Source organism: Chlamydotis macqueenii, chromosome 2 (genome assembly GCF_036417535.1).
Source record: "Chlamydotis macqueenii isolate bChlMac1 chromosome 2, bChlMac1.mat, whole genome shotgun sequence".
Classification (NCBI taxonomy): Eukaryota; Metazoa; Chordata; class Aves; order Otidiformes; family Otididae; genus Chlamydotis; species Chlamydotis macqueenii.
In genome coordinates this window covers 87,443,182-87,456,837 of record NC_141557.1, presented here as the reverse complement: position 1 = coordinate 87,456,837, position 13,656 = coordinate 87,443,182, and positions in this window count along the sequence as shown.

Here is a 13,656-nt window from a genome sequence, read left to right as displayed (position 1 = left end):
TCCTAGGGCTAAATGCATTCTAGTATGACCAACAGGATCATAGTAGGTCACCGGGTGAATTAGGTAGAGGTCTGTTAAATTTGTCTTGTATGCAGAAACAGTTATAAATTTGAAAAAATTTTCATCACTCCCTCCATCACAACAGCTGAGGCCTCTTCCAGGTAGACTGTAACCTCTGAAGACAGATCTGTTGCTGATGGAAACACTTATTCTTTTAATTGACCCATTGTTTGTGTTTAGAGAGAAAGGCAGACCAAAATCTACATCTTGTCTTCAACAATTGCCACAGGACATTGCTAAGGGGAAAGTAGTAACAGGGAAACCGTATATGATATACTTAGTCCTAATATGTTCCTAGCCTGTAGATATTTTCAGACAAGGGATTTCTAGTGCCAGGTTAAACTTTTTTTTTTGCATTTAACAACACAAAATATATTTCTATTCTGTGAACTTGTCCAGCCTTCCTTTGGAATCCAGGGAAAACTCCGGCATCTGCAGCATCTTTTGACAATGAGTTACACAGCTCTATCTCCACTTTTGGGAAGAACTTTTTCTTTTCAGTTGTTATGAAATTTGCTGTTATTGAGCTCATATATACTGGCTTTATTCAAAATTTGCTCATAGTGGTTTTATTTGATGCCTCCTGCTTCTTGAATTGGAACCCCTCTTCCTTGGGATGTTGATTTTGTAGAAATCTATCATATCTGCCTTCCTTTATCCCCTTTACAAATAGAGCCGTTGTATTTTGCTGAGTTGTTCTTCATTTTGGATTTGTGATCATTCTGATTGCCCTTCTCTGAATTTTGTTGATATCCTTTTCGAGGTGAGAGATTCAGAAGTCCAGCATTTCAGTCTGTACATGAACCATAGCACTCTTAGGTACCATTCAAAAAGGTGTAGGAAGCAAAAGAGAAAAGATCATTGTGATACTGAATAAAAATTTTAACAGCAAGATTTTCTTCCTGACTGACAATAGTCAATTCAAAGTTCATCATAATTTTATATATGAGATTACATCATTTTTCTATGTATCACTTTAAGTTCATCTACCATGGAATTCATCTGTTATTTACTATCATGTGATATATTCTCTGAGATCCTCTTTAAAATTCTCGCTCTTTTTTGCTACTCCAAATCATTTATTGTTTTTAATGTATTTTGGTACCACTGATTTCATATTATTTTTCAGGTTATTGATGAGTATGTTGAACAACACAGATGCTAGTACAGATCCCATGGTTGCCTTTCATTCCTTCTTTGCAAGAACTGGCTGCTCCCAAATCTTACAAGGTTTCTGACTTGTATGCAAGCAAGGACCTTCTCTCTTGGCTTGCACAGCATCGCAATGCTTAGCTTACTTTAAAGCAACCAGCTTTTATCCATTTGTTTTTAATCCCTTCAGAGAATCCTAATGGCTTTATGAAGGAAGACTTTCCCTTACAAACATCCTGTTGACTTGTCCTCATTTGGAAGAGATCATATCCATCCATGTGCCTGCTAATTCTGTTCTTTATTAATTTGCACTTACTCTAATTCTCACCAGAAATTTTGTTTCAAACGCCAACTAGACTCTTGTTTTCAGGGCTGCAATCCATCTGATTCTGATGTGAGGTTTTGAGGAGAAAGTAAGTTTCTTGGAGTCAGGAGGAAAGGCAAGAACCTTCTCAGTTTTAGTTCTGAAGATGTAAACATGCTTGGCAAACCTGCTAGTTTGTGTTCTTATTATTTAACATGTAGCATTAGAAGCTCAAACTACTGTAGAGGATGAAAGTTCTTTTTGAGAGATACTGCCTCTTTTTTTCAAAATGTTAGTTAATCTTGTTACAATCAGCAACAACTCTGGCACCACAAAACAATGAAAAATACGATTGGAAATTGAAAACAAAATCTACACGATTTAATTCTTTCTGCATTGAAAATGTATCATAAGCTATTGTATCATAAGCTATTGTGTGTATTTATCTGTGAATCTGATGATTACAGAATGGCCTCATAGCATAAATGAACAAATAATAAGCCAAGTGTTATGATCCAAAATTCTTCATAAGAGCTTTCATTTTTTTATATAGATTGGTACTGGACTGCTTACGTTTTGCTCTTTTATGACAGTTTATGTTTTCTCGCTGCATGGGTTCAGCCCTGTTAAAATGCAGAGGACACTAGTCATCTAAACTAAACCTGAAGACAGCTAAGATGCTCCTAGAAGAATGAAGACCAGGATAAAATGGCCAGAACATAAGTTACAGGTGCAATTAGGTGTAGTACAAACAAATAAAGCCTCTGTACTGAAGGGCAAAAGGAAAAAAACAGACAAACAAACAAACAAAAACCTTTTACTTCTCTCTCCAGTGTAGGAGAGTATTTTTCTTACTTTGTCATAGTGATTTACTTTGCAAAACTAAGCTAAAATTTGCAGAATGTTTGAATACAGTTTTTAATTTCATTGCCTTTAGGAGTACTCTGGGGACAAGCTCTTCTTAACTTGTCAAATACAACTAATATTAAATTTATTAACAGTATTATAATACAGGACCTGAGCTGTTTAATTTTGTATAATGATAATGTTAGTAGATGTGTAGTGATTCATAACGCTAGTCCTAATATGTCTTCTCTGTAAATCTATAGGACCTAGTTGTGATTGTGGTGCTACAACAATCATTTATGCACAGTATCTGGGAGGACATCCATCAGTAGCATCTATGAGAAATCTAATGCTCAGCAGCAAATGGTGTAGTCTACAAGTCCTTTTGAGGTGCTTTTAGTAGTCTTATAACAAGACAGTTAAAAATACAATTATTTTATACCAAATCTGGCATGACCCAATACCATCAGAGAAGCAGAACTGCAGACCTCTGCTGAAATATTGATAGTGGAGCACCCTGTAAGCAGCAGTGCCACTGGGAAAGACTGATGCTCAGACGTGTTTTATGCTTTATGACACAGTGGCTAGCATTATGTTGTGCATCTGGGGGATGTCTGACAGACTTATTGATACTGAACAGAAGAATATGTTTATATATTAATGACGCTCGTCCAAGAAATGTTGCATCTGGACATGACCCAGAGCCTGTTGATGTCAGTGGGGATATTTCTTCTGCCTCAAGCGATTTCATCTTAGCCTGTATGTTTGTTTAATGGGCATGCAGACTGGATCTCAGATACTTAATAAGTGCTTCAGTGTGATACAGTCTACAATTCAAAGTCAGCAGGAGGTGCATTGTGTGACTGTCTACAAGCTGTTTGCTCTGTAAATTCATGTTGTCTCTTCCACATATGTAATGCTGTAATTCTCTAATGTTGCAAAATTGGTATTATGGTATTCCTTATTTTCAACATCACTGCAGTGATGACCCTGATTTTCATCTGCAATGTAATGAACAGGTATTGATCTTTTTAATTACTTCCCAGAGAGTTCGGTAACATTTTTCTTTGCCACTTTAGTATTTGCTGAAGAGGGAAAAAAGCCATTAATAAAAAGTGATTTAACAGCTTAATTCAGACACTAACCTTTTTTTTTTTAGTGAGGTTTTATGTACCCAGAGATATTTTTTCCCCAGTAAGTGTTGTCTACTTACTTGTTTGTTTAACCACCTTGCTGATCGCTTTATATTTTCCTCTTTGGGATTTCTAAGTCTAAGTAAGTAAGAGAGTGTCTAGTAGCCTAGAAATAACTGTGACTGATGGATGTCTATAATTTTAAGGGTGAAGTTAGAAACTAAAGAAGCAGTAATTTCCAATGGATACCATAAAACCAGTTTTCCCTCTTTCCCCTTTCTCCTGATTCCTCAAAAAACCACTGAGGTAGCACCATGACTTGTATAATCTAAGTTAGCAGTTAAATTCCATCTGCACAGCTTAATTACTCACTATGGAGGCTACAGGAATGTATAGAAACAAATTTACCTTTGTTTATAGAAATATATATTTATTTTATACATATTTTAATGTGTTTTCACAAACTGAGGTATGTTTCTGCCAAATTACATTTTCAATTAATTGTCTTATGCTTCTGCTTGCTCATCAGGTTTCTGAATCAAAGTTCTCAGAAAATTTAGGGTATAACATTAAGTTACCAATACAGTTTTAAGTTGCCCTTTTTTTTTTTAAGTGATAAAGAAGCTTCTGAAATTCTACTTGATATTCATACTATGATTGCTCAAATACGTTTGCTAATTCCTGAATTCTCTACCTCCTTGCTCTAAGTGGCACAGGGGGACGAGGAATGGGTGTTGTGGTCAATTCATCACTCATTGTCTTTGCTGCTGCTTCCTCCTCAGGGGAAGGATTCCTCACAGTCTTCCCCTGCTCCAGCATGGGGTCCCTCCCACACGAGACAGTCCTTCATGAACTGCTCCAGCATGTGTCCTTCCCATGGGCTGAAGTTCTTCACAAATTGCTCCAGCATGGGTCCCCCACAGGGACAAAAGCCCTGCCAGCAAACCTGCGCCAGCGTGGGCTCCTCTCTCCATGGGGCCACAGGTCCTACCAGAAGCCTGCTCCAGCATGGGCTTCCCATGGGGTCACAGCCTCCTTCAGGCATCCACCTGCCCCGGTGCGGAGTCCTCCATGGGCTGCAGGTGGATCTCTGCTCCTCTATGGGCCTCCATGGGCTGCAGGGGCAGGGCCTGCCTCACCATGGGCTGCACCACAGGCTGCAGAGGAATCTCTGCTCTGATGCATGGAGCACCTCCTCCTCTCCTTCTTCTCTGAGCTTGGTGTCTGCAGGGTTGTTTCTCTCACACATTCTCACTCCTCTATCCCAGCTACAGTTGCACAGGTTTTTTTCCTCCTTCTTAACTATGTAATCCCAGAGGGGCTACCATCATTGCTGATGGGCTCAGCATTGGCCAGTAATGAGTCTGTCTTGTAGCCAGCTGGCATTGGCTCTGTCAGACACAGGGGAAGCTTCTGGCAGCTTCTTACAGAAGCCACCCCTGTAGTCCTCCTCGCTACCAAAACCTGGCCACACAAATCAAATACACCAGTTCATAATACCCACACCCTTCTGAAACTTCATTTTTTTTTTCTTGGATATTTTAAGTGTTTTTAGTAAATTCATGAGAATAATAAATTGCTTTGTTTAGGCCCCTGAACTGAGTCCCTTAGACTATGCAATGCCCTAGAGTTTTCCCAGAGCCTCCTGTCTGCCAAGTCACACCTCACATCTAATATTCAGTATAGTGACTGCATCCTTGGGAAAAAGCCTGTTAGGAAAGTGTTACGGATCAAAGCCATAATGACAGTGAACAAAACTAAGTTCTCTCAGGGAGCGACAAGTGTGGGATGCTTTGTATGGAAAGGACAGCTAGGAGCCAAGGCAGGCAGAGACAGTGATGGTGGAGGGAGCCCCACTGCACCAGAGCAGGGCAAGCAGGGCAGGCATAGTGATGACAACCTGGTTAAGCCAAAGTTTGGTGGTTATTAAGCAAAGTCCATGGTGACAAGACATGTCCATGGTCAGACTAGGAAGACCAGTCCACAAGCCAATGTCAGGTCTAGTGCAGTGAAGGAAATGGTGACACACAGCCATGGCTGCAGCATCTCTCAGGCAGAGACCAGGGACGAGTCTGAGTTTGTGAAGGAGGGACAGGCCTCTGCTGAGGCTTCTCCAGGCCAGGCAGCTATGTTGCCCACATTGACCTAGGCACCCATGTGTGTTGAAATGAAGTATTTCATAGTGAATCCATTGTGTCCTCTGAAAAATAAGATACATTCAGTCTAGTACACTCTAACAGTTTTCTACCTCAAATCCAGGACACACAATGTAGGACAGTAGCACCAGTCTGACAGGAAAACAAATTCACATGTTTGTAGTTGGCTTAAAGAGGAGAAAGGGAACACAAACAGCTTCTGCTTTAATGAAAAGAAGTTTTGAAAGTCCAGAATCTGCTAGGTTTTCTCAGTTGTTCTTTTACATTTTTCCAATGTCAAGTGTGCCAGTGTCAGGATCCTCTTCTTCCAGAAGTTAAGCTGTCTGGGTCAATGTGGGCTCATATTTCAAAGACATGCCACAGCTTTAAGTTTCTATCAACTTCCTGCTGGCTTCCTACTGTTTGGTTTTTTTTTTCTGAGAAGAAGCTGACCCACTTACAGATTAGAAGTAAGGAGCAAGAATTCTCTCTATGCATAAATTCTAATTCTGCCAGGAATCCTTCTTCCATTTATGGGAGCCACACACAGAAAATTTGAACAGGTAGTTAAAAGAGATTCATGGCAGCATGCTGATAATTGCACAAAATTACTATTTCAATCTGTTAGCTTTGTCTTTTTTTTAAACAGTGCACTTTTGAAAAGTACTGTAAAATCACAATAATCAAGGATGTGGAATGCAATATTGATGAGGTTTGATTGGTTTGTTTTATTAAAACCTTGTTACTTAATGTTTTGTTTTGCTTGGAACTCCGGTTTGCTCTCAGATACTTCAGTTAAGCTACTGTGGGATTCTACAAGAGGAAGGTTGCAATGTCTGTAATACACATCTAGAATACAGGGGATTTGACACTACTATACTATTACAAATAATTGCAACTTCCAACAGCCCTGGAGTTAGTTCAACCTATACTGATTGTTTTGTTGGGCACCCATTTAGGAGTCCAGGAGGCTGGAATGGCTGGAGTGGCATAATGCCACCTTTCCCAAGCAGAGTTTAGCCGGAAACTGAATCCCAAATACCAAACTTGACCTCTGGGCATGCTAGCGTTTTTCAGGCCCACTCAAGGCACTATCCTTGAAGTTCTTTCTAGCTTGACAGAAATTATTATCAACTGTAACTTTTCAAACCAGTGTTTTAAAATATTTTGTTTTCATTCCATTGTCCAATTTTTTATTGTTTTGATAGCAAACAAAGAATTTGTGCAAAGCTAAGTGATCACTACAGAGACTTTGAATATGCTAAGAATGAATGGAATATGTTTTCACTCAAGAATTTTTTCATATTTTAGTCTCTTCAACTCATCATCTGAGTTTGAAATTACTTTCTGTTATAGCAGTGGGTATCCTAGTTGCTAAGGATTTTAAAAAATATTTTAAGCATAAATTATGTTTTATGCATATTAATATTTCTATTAAGTGTATTCTCTTCCATAAGTTTTTGTGTCATATTCATCTCATTAAAGCACTTCCGAAATAAAGTCTGAAGGAATGTAATTAACATGTGCCATATGTTTGTTTGTTCAACCTCTCTCCCATAGGGAAGAATGAGTGCAGTGGAATATTTTTCTTCCCATATTATTTAATTAGACACACACAAACTGTTCTGAAAGTCTATAGGAGAAATAAATACATTTTTAAAAATTGTCTTTCCCTGATACCAGAAGTTTTTAATGTCTGTAAAAGTCTCTGGTTTACATTATTCAATCCTCAGTCAGTCACTGTCTGAAGTCTGTTTCCTCCACAGGTGAACTGTATTACTTTTTCCGAACTGGTAAAGCTGGTGACCACAGCTTACCTTAGAATTACGGGCAAAATTTTTTACATTTATACTACTTAGATATATATAGATAACTATTTGTATTTCTTTACAATAGATGGAGTCACCTGCAAAGTTCTAAACGTTGCTGCTTTGAAGAGTATAGCCTCCATGAACAGCTAGAATATGAACAGTCTGTCTTTGTAGCATTCAGTCTACACTTATGTCACTGAAAAAGGTGCAGCCTAATCCTAACTTGTTTTAAGTGCTATGTATTACATTATTCAGAAAAATATTCCAAGATGCAATAAAAAATTTTTCTTTACAGTTGTTTTATTGAACCAGTTGAACAAACCCACACTAAATATTTACACAAAATTGAAGTGAATAGGAAAGCAGAAACGTAAGAACAATATACCCTAACCCTAAACATAATATTGTCAGGGAGAAATTCAGACATTATCTTTTTTAGACTATTGCAGCTGTGACACTGTCATTCAGTGCAAGTATGCAATTGCACTCTACTATGTGGGGTATCAACGGGCAGCATGGAGCTAAAGTCTCATAGATCATCTCTTCCCCTAGATAGACCAACACCAAATACCTAAGCCTAACTTCATTAAGTGGCAAATGTCACCTGTCCAAGTAACATTTTCTCAGTGTTTTTCTTATTACTGTTCTGTTTCTCCTTTTCCAGTTTCCGTAAGTGATCCTTAAGCTAAATGTTGTAAAGAAAACACAATGTATTTTATAAAAAGTTGCCACACAGGAAGTGTAAAAAAGGAAATACAGCAACTTAAGCAAGAGTTTGGAAATCTACTAGCTAGAATTGCTCTATTTGGTTAAGTGGCTTTTTTTTTTTCTCCGTCCTTGTGTTTAGATCCAGCCCACAGTGGAAATCATCAAATTCTCAGAGCTGACAGGTTTGCTTCTACTCTTGCCTGTAGACAGAAAACAGGTTGGAATTAGACATATAATTGAAACAAGCTAACATCCTCCCATGGCTCATGTCCAAATGGGTTATTTGAACAAAGACAGAAAATTGTAAAAACTGTTACTATGAGAACACGCTTTATGACAATAGGCTTACTTGGATCTCCATCTTACCAGCATTTTTGTCTCATCTTGCTTTAATTCATTGCACATTTATTTCTTTAGCACTAGAAACTGGCTTTTCTTTCTTTATGTCAGCACTGCTGTCACTGTAATGGTTGTTCTCAAGCATTGCACATATTTTCATTTACAGCTAAGACTAAGGATTTTAGGACTGCAATTTTTATTTTCCAGCCCTTCCTCAGAGAATAGTAATTTTCAATCTGATCTATAGTCTTTTGGTGCCTACAAAAATTTAATATCAAATATTTATAGACTGAAATTCATTGTAGATCAGCACCTCCACTGGAAGAATTTTAGACAGTGTAGAAAAGTGGTATTTAAACTAGAACTTCAGTCAGTTTTCTATCCACATCTATTCAGTTGTCTACCTTACTCACCCCATTTACTCAGCTTGAATAGTCACCCCTTTCTCTGTTATGCCACTTTACCTTATCTAGTTTTAGTACAGAACCACAGAATCAGAGAATATCTCATGCTAAAACGGACCTATAAGGATCATCAAGTCCAACTCCCTGCTTCCTCACAGCAGTACCTAAACCCAAACAATATGACTAAGAGCCAGGCTTTACCAGTTTACCATTATTACTCTAATTTTCCATCTGCTTTGCTTTGCCACCCAAGAACATCTCTTTATATCTATTGCAATTAAGCAATTGCTGTTTCATTTCAACTGCTTATCTTTTCTAAGCTATTGATTGACATTCTTAGATAGCAGCAATTAGCTCCTACTTTGTTTTTAACAATTATCCTCTATTCTTGCCATTTTCTGGTTGTCATCTAACTGCTGCTACTAATTTACCATGAATCACTTACAACTACCATACTTTCCCAGTATCTACCTTTTGCCACTCAACTTTCAACATTTTACTTTGGAATTTGCATTGAACATTTTACAATAGCTACTCCAAATCTTTCCCTGCTGTCAGCTCCATGGATCCTTACTTCAAAACCTTTTGCTTTGTCATCTTAAATGAATGTAGAATGGGGTTAACTTTCTTTGCTATTTGCTGTATAGAAAAATAGGACAAGTGATAGAGCAAATGTTATCTGACAGTGGGGAGGTTCTTATATCTGAAGGGAGAGTGCAAAGGAAAGGGAGCAAGACTCTTTTCAGTGGTGCCCAGTGACAGGACCAGAGGAAATACACACAAACATAAACACAGGAGATTGTCTCTGAACACTGACATAGTTTGCTCAGAGAGGTTGTGGAGTCTTCCTCCTTGGAGATTTTTAAATGCCATCTGGACATGGCCCTGGGCAACCAGCTCTGAGTGGCCAACTTGAGCAGGGGGTTGGACTAGATGATCTGTAGAGGTCCACTCCAACCTCAATCCTTCTGTGATTCTGTGATCAGCAGATATTAATTAATCAATCCTGTGGACAATCTCAAAAAAAAAAAGGATTTTTATCAGCAAACTTTCTCCCTTCGATAAAGATTATCACTCTTCCCGATGGAAAATAAATCTCCCTAAATGCATCTGAGTTCCAGTACCACCTTCACCTTTTGTTTCATTTTCTGTCTGACTCATTTCAAACACGTCAGAAATATTCATACTCTCAAAATATTGTTTTGCTCCCTTCCTGCAGTGTAAAACTCAGGCAGCTCTAAGTCAAATTGAAGGTAGTCAATGTGCAAGAGTTATCTACTTTTTTCATTCCCAGTCAATATTCCAGATATCATGCTATGTTCCTTTTCTACTTATTCCTTTTTCCCCATTTCTCCATTGGACTTGGTTGCTCGGAGGTCTATCCTTTAAAGATCTTCCCTAACAATGATAGAATAGAGATTGAATTTGGGTATTATACAATGTACTACCTTGCAAATTGTAGTTTAATAGTTTGGGGGAAAGTCACGTAATTTCTCAGCTTTCCTGTGCTGTCAAGACAAAAGAAAGGGTGAGTGGAATTTAACTATAGCAATGGTTGTGTTAGAAAGCTACCTTTGACATTAAATATGCTTTCAGAAGTTTTTCTTGTTGATGCCCAAATCCGTGGTGCATATAGAATATATCATTGAAGACAGGAACTTTTTTTTTTCCCTATGAGTGTGTCTGATGGGCAAAAAAAAGTCCTGATAAATTCCCAAGAAAGTTCCGATAGAAAGTGCTGATAGACAATTTTCTCATTCATTACAATGCTGCATTTGACACTTTCAGACTGAGCTTTGTCAGTGGTTAGTTATGAACAGGAAACTGAAGTAACAAGATTTGGTTAAGACAGTAACACAGAGAGTAAATATGGGTAAAAACCGAAATTACAGAACAGATTGCTAATTGTCACGGAACTGTGATGTAAAGTGAAGCACAACAATGATTTTTCATTGTATTGCTGTGCAACTGTAAAGTTCACACAGTGAAATTCTGCTCATTATTTTGTTTGCACATGGAGAACTCCAACATAGCACTGAGATATATCACAAAATAAAATTATCAAAGTATATTAATGTTTCTTCATACCCTTAATGTTTTCAATTTGAAATTGATTTCCCTCAGGTTGAATATGCAAACTTCAGTCCCTGCCTGTAATTAATTTCAAATGCTTTTTATACCAGACAAAGTACAACATCATAAAACAAATTATTGTGATGCTTGGTAGTGGCAAAATATTATACTATTAGTAATTTAATATGACTTAAATATTTTCATTCAAACTTAGAAGAAATAAGTGTTCATGGCCAGGCACCAAATAAGGGACACTTCATCACCAAAAGTTAAAAGTCTGATATAGCATTTTAAACAATGAAGAGGCTCTTTGGGTTAGAAACATGCAGATAATCTTAACTGCAGGTGTTATGGGAAGCTATACCAAAGACACATGCTTGCTGTGATGCACACTGTCCAAGCAGTGCTGAAGGCTCAGCAGAATGTTAGAATGGATTTTAACTGTTGGCCGGCTGTCTGCACACTAGTCCACTTCTGCCAGGATTGTTTTGAACACTTAAAACCTCTGAGAGGCTTCAAAGAGTTTTCTGATCTTTTAGTAGCCCTTGTCACTGTTCTTTTTCTCCTTTCTGACTCCATCATGAAAAAAAATGGCCTGACAGTTAAGGACAGAAGTGTTTAATCTTGGACTACTGACATCCTTTATCTTTGCAAGTCTAGGATAGTTAGCAATGGGTGTTTTCATCAAATGAAGAGTGGCACTTTCCCTCCACCTGCTCTTTGCTATAGCATGAAGCACTTGTCTTCATTTATAGTTTTATCCTTTAGTCCTCAAAACTGACAGTTCAACATTATCAGCTAAGGGAAAAATAATTTTATGCAATTTAGCTCTGAATGGTATTTTCTTGTTCCTCCAAAGATTGTACAGACAATATTTTGGCACAAAGACAGCCTGCAAGTACAACAGTTATGGGTAAATGATAGAAACCTTTTCTTGAAAATATGTACTAAGTATTAAAATTTTTCTTTTAAGAAATGACTGGGTACAAAAATATCTAGGGGTTTTACTATGGGTTCCTCTCAAAATAATGTAGATGAAGCTCTGCTTGGAGTCTCTCTCACAACATCTATGAAAATTAAACAACTTCCTTACTCAACATTACTATGACTTCTACTGTAATGGTTTTAATACATACGTTTTCCCATCCTTTTCTTCACTAACCCTATCTTTTCTTCTTCTAGTCAGAAGCAATAACCTTTGTGGCCCATGAAATGCCCCTCAAAAAACCTAAATCGATTTCCAAGAACTTTCTCGAGCATCTGACATCCATCTTCTAGAAACTTTTAGTAGAGTCTCTTTTATTCTGTTTCTATTCAATGGGAAAAAAAAAACAAACCAAAACAAAACATTTTCTGTCCAAAAAACCAAAAAAAAAAAAATAGTAAAAACTTCATCTTAGATAAAATTTGGAGAAATACTGCTACATTGATATTAGTATTTAAACACAAATAGACAGAATCACAATATTCAGTCTATCTTTTGACAGATATATATTTAATGATTTAGCTGCACATTTAGGTGTGCATTTGACTGATTGATATCAGCTATTTGCAGAAGCAGGAATAAAAAAAAATGAACCCTTCTGAAATGAAATTTGCAAAGGACAAGCTTTTTTCTGGTCTTAGAACTATTAAACATGTGCCAAGACTTCTGCTTATCTAGTTCTCCTTGACTTTAAGAGCAAGGCTGATTTCAAAAGATTTGTGAAAATGGCTCCTTTTTGTAGTGTGAACCAGAAACAACTAAAAGTAGGAAACGGATGAAAGTCATAGGTGTCACAACACATATACAAACCTTTCAAGATACTGGGATACTTTTAGGCCAATGTTCCTATGAATAAAAGGACATTGTGCACAGAATCAGATCTTAACTGGCCACAAGATTCACCAGTTCTTGCCCAAGTAAAGTGATTTTAAGGCAACTTTCTGCTGCTAGCCAATGATTCCCAAATCAGATTATTTGTTTGTGCAGCTCATGAATGTGTGGCATATGATTGACTTTATGACAAGTAGAATCCTCTTTATGTCTGAAGAAACATAATTTGTAGGGTTTTCTACTTGCTTACTAGGCTACACAGCCCGGAGAGACCAAAATATGTATTTGAGGGTAAAGAGCACAGAGTACCTGTAGACTCAAATCCACTACTCAAAAAATAAAGAAAAAGCATTTGCAAGCTTCAGCTCTCCCTGGATTCATGGAGTCCTCATTTCCAGGTTTAGTTTCAGTCCATTCAATTACTTCATGAGTTGCAGCAAATCTTACCCAGTCCCATCTGGTCCCTATAGCAGTCTCCTTTTTTTCACTTTGTTGCCCTGGTTGTTAGTTCCCTACTGCTCTCAAAATGTTCTGTCTTGGTGTGATCTGCAAGCCTCCACGGCATGCTCTGATTCTGCTGCCTCCCTTGGCAGACTCTCTAGTCTTCTTCTCCAAGAATTTTCTCCAACAATTTCATCCTCTTTCCAAAGAAGCTGGCCTAACCCAGTTCTAAGAAGTGCAGATTTCTTTTATAACATTAGCCAAAAAATCATCCATATCAACTGATGAAGAGTCAAATATATGGACATGAAGCATTAATTTTGCCTTCATTTAGGTAAGTACACACTGAATAACTGCATTCCTACTGATGAGTAAACTTTAAAACAATCAAAGAAAACTAACCAAGTCAGGGAACACTTGCAGCCGTGTCCACT